This window comes from Arachis ipaensis, chromosome B4, assembly GCF_059453495.1.
Source record: "Arachis ipaensis isolate K30076 ecotype BB chromosome B4, ASM5945349v1, whole genome shotgun sequence".
Classification (NCBI taxonomy): Eukaryota; Viridiplantae; Streptophyta; class Magnoliopsida; order Fabales; family Fabaceae; genus Arachis; species Arachis ipaensis.
Window position 1 is genome coordinate 86,386,817 of NC_142439.1, and position 3,691 is coordinate 86,390,507.

Below are 3,691 nucleotides of genomic sequence, written 5' to 3' on the forward strand. Positions count from 1 at the left end.
CTAACATTGCAATGATTCCTGGAATTCTTATTAAAAATTTTAAATCCCTTTATTTTCTTTTCCACTCAATTTTTGAAAAACCACAAAAAAATTTTATAAAATCATAAAAATAAAAAATATTTTATGTTTCTTGTTTGAGTCTATTGTCAATTTTTAAGTTTGGTGTCAATTGCATGACTTTCTTCTTCTTGCATTTTTCGAATATATACATATTGTTCTTCATTGATCTTCAAGTTGTTCTTGATGATTTCATTGCTTTGATCTTTAAATTCTCTTGTTTTACGTGTTTTGTTGTTTCTCATATGCATTCCCAATTTGTTAGTGTCTCTTATATGAAAATTTTTAAGTTTGGTGTCCTGCATGCATTGTTTGTTTGATTTGAGTTTCCTAAGATTAGTTGTATTTTGATTGTTTCTCATCATTGAAAAATTCAAAAAAATTTTCAAAACTATGTCTTTTCAAGTCAATAATACAGAGAATTGAAGATTCAGAACATTCAGCAGAGGAATCAAACAGAAAAAGCTGGGCGTTCAAAACACCCAGTGAAGAAGGAAAACTGGCGTTTAAACGCCAGCCAGGGTACCTGGCTGGGCGTTTAATGCCAGAAGGACACTAAAGGGAAGATTTTGTTTTTAATTCAAATCTTTTTCAAATTTTCATAATTTTTCAAAATCAAATTTTTTTCAAATCATATCTTTTCAATCATATCTCTTCAAAATCAATTTCTTTCCATTTTTTTATTATTTTCGAAAATCCTTGCTACTATTAATGATTTACTTCAAAATTTTCAAGTTGTTACTTGCTTATTAAGAAATGATCAAATTTTAAATTTTAAGAATCATATCTTTTAATTTCTTATTAGTCAATTAATCAACTTTAATTTTAAAACTTTCTTTTTTTTTTTAATTTTGATTTTCAATCATATCTTCTCAATCATATCTTTTCAATCACATCTTTTTCAAAATTAACTCTTAATCATATCTTTTTGATTTCTAATTTCAAAATCTTTTTCAAAAATCACTTAATTTCTTTCCCAATCTTAATTTTTGAAAATCTCAATCAAATTTTCAAATTTCTTTCAAAATCTTTTTAATTTATTTTTGAAAATTCTTCCCCTCTTCTCACATCCTTCTATTTAAGAGACTAACACTCCTCCTCAAGGTGCAATTCGAACTCTATCCCTCTTGATAAGTTCGAATTCTCTTCTATCTACCTCCTCCTTCTATTCTTCTTTTCCTCTGACACCTCAAGGAATCTCTATGCTGTGACATAGAGGATTCTCTACTTTCTTGTTCTCTTCTCTTTCATATGAGCAGGAGCAAAGATAAAGGCATACTAAAAACAACAATGCCAACAATGCAAGGAAGGTGCTTGGTGACTTTACTGCACCTACTCCCGACTTTGAGCTTAAGCCTCAATCCCTGCCATTGGAGCAAACAACTTTGAGCTTAAGCCTCAATTTGTTTCTCTAATGCAACAGAATTGCAAGTTTTATGGACTTCCATTGGAAGATCCTCATCAGTTCTTAGCTGAATTCTTGCAAATCTGTGACACTGTCAAGACCAATGGGATTGATCCTGAGGTCTACAGACTTATACTCTTCCCTTTTGCTGTAAGAGACAAAGCTAGGACAGGGTTGGACTCACAACCTAAAGAAAGCCTGAACTCTTGGGAAAAGCTAGTCAATACCTTCTTGGAAAAGTTCTTTCCACCTCAAAAATTGAGTAAGCTTAGAGTGGAAGTCCAAGCCTTCAAACAGAAGGAAGGTGAATCCCTCTATGAAGCTTGGGAAAGATACAAGCAATTGATCAGAAGGTGCCCTTCTGACATGCTTTTAGAATGGAGTATCACAGGTATATTCTATGATGGTCTGTCTGAACTATCCAAGATGTTATTGGATAACTCTGCTAGAGGATCTCTTCATCTGAAGAAGACGCCTACAGAAGCTCAGGAACTCATTGAAATGGTTGCAAATAACCAATTCATGTACACTTCTGAAAAGAATCCTGTGAATAATGGGACAACTCAGAAGAAAGGAGTTCTTAAGATTGATACTCTGAATGCCATATTGGTTCAGAATAAAATATTGACCCAACAAGTCAATATGATTTCTCAGAGTCTGTCTGGAATGCAAGCAGCAGTAGGCAGTACTAAGGAAGCTTCCTCTGAAGAAGAAGCTTATGATCCTGAGAACCTAGCAATGGAAGAGGTGAATTACATGGGATAACCCTATAGAAACACCTATAATCCTTCATGGATAAATCATCCAAATCTCTCATAGAAGGATCAACAGAGACCTCAACAAGGTTTCAACAACAATAATGGTGGAAGAAACAGGTTTAGCAATAGCAAGCCTTTTCCATCATCTTCTCAGCAACAGACAGAGAATTCTATGCAGAGCCACTCTGACTTAACAACCATTGTCTCTGATCTAATCAAAATCACTCAAAGTTTCATGACTGAAACAAGGTCCTTTATTAGAAATTTGGAGGCACAGGTGGGTCAGCTGAGTAAGAAAATTACTGAACTCCCTCCTAGTACTCTCCCAAGCAATACAGAAGAGAATCCAAAAAGAGAGTGCAAGGCCATAACCACAACCCACACGGCCGAACCTGGAGAGGAGGAAGAGGCAGTGATCTCCAATGAGGAAGACCTCAATGGACGTCCACTGGCCTCCATGGAGTTCCCTGATGAGGAACCATGGGAATCTGAGGCTCACACAGAGACCATAGATATTCCATTGAATTTACTTCTGCCATTCATAAGCTCTGATGAGTATTCTTCCTCTGAAGAGGATGAAGATGTTACCGAAGAACAAGTTGCTAAGTACCTTAGAGCAATCATGAAGCTAAATGCCAGGTTGTTGGGTAATGAGACTTGGGAGGATGAACCTCCATTGCTCATGAAAGAACTGGATGTATTGACTAGGCAGAAATTACCTCTGAAGAGACAATACCCTGGAAAATTCTCAATCCCTTGTACCATAGGTACCATGATGTTTGAGAAGGCTCTGTGCGACCTGGGGTCAAGTATAAACCTTATGCCTCTCTCTGTAATGGAGAAGCTAGGGATCATTGAGGTACAAGCTGCTAGAATCTCACTAGAGATGGCAGACAATTCAAAGAAACAGGCTTATGGACTTGTAGAGGATGTCTTGGTAAAGGTTGAAGGCCACTACATCTCTGCTGACTTCATAATCCTAGAGACTGGGAAGTGTATGGATGAATCCATCATCCTTGGCAGACCCTTCCTAGCCACAGCAAAAGCTGTGATTGATGTTGACAGAGGAGAATTGATCATTCAAGTGAATGAAGACTCCCTTGTGTTTAAAGCTCAAGGATATCCCTCTGTAACCATGGAGAGGAAGCATGAAGAGCTTCTCTCAATACAAAGTCAAACAGAGCCCCCACAGTCAAACTCTAAGTTTGGTGTTGGGAGGCCACAACCAAAATTTAAGTTTGGTGTTGAACCCCCACATTCAAACTCTAAGTTTGGTGTTGGGAGGTTCCAACATTGCTCTGAACATCTGCGAGGCTCCATGAGAGCCCATTGTCAAGCTATTGACATTAAAGAAGCGCTTGTTGGGAGGCAACCCAATCTTTAATTATCTATGTTAAAATTCTATTTTCTTTTGTTATTTTATGTTTTCTGTAGGTTGATGATCATGTGAAGTCACAAAACAATTGAAAAA

General features: G+C 36.6%; 1 non-coding gene across 1 annotated transcript; it reads right to left on the bottom strand.

Moving 5' to 3' along the window:
• Window positions 1–1,726: 1,726 nt before the first annotated feature.
• Window positions 1,727–1,834, bottom strand: LOC148568237 (small nucleolar RNA R71). Its single transcript, XR_015881498.1, has one exon. It is a non-coding gene; the product is annotated as a small nucleolar RNA R71 (small nucleolar RNA).
• Between the last annotated feature and the right edge of the window lie 1,857 nt (window positions 1,835–3,691).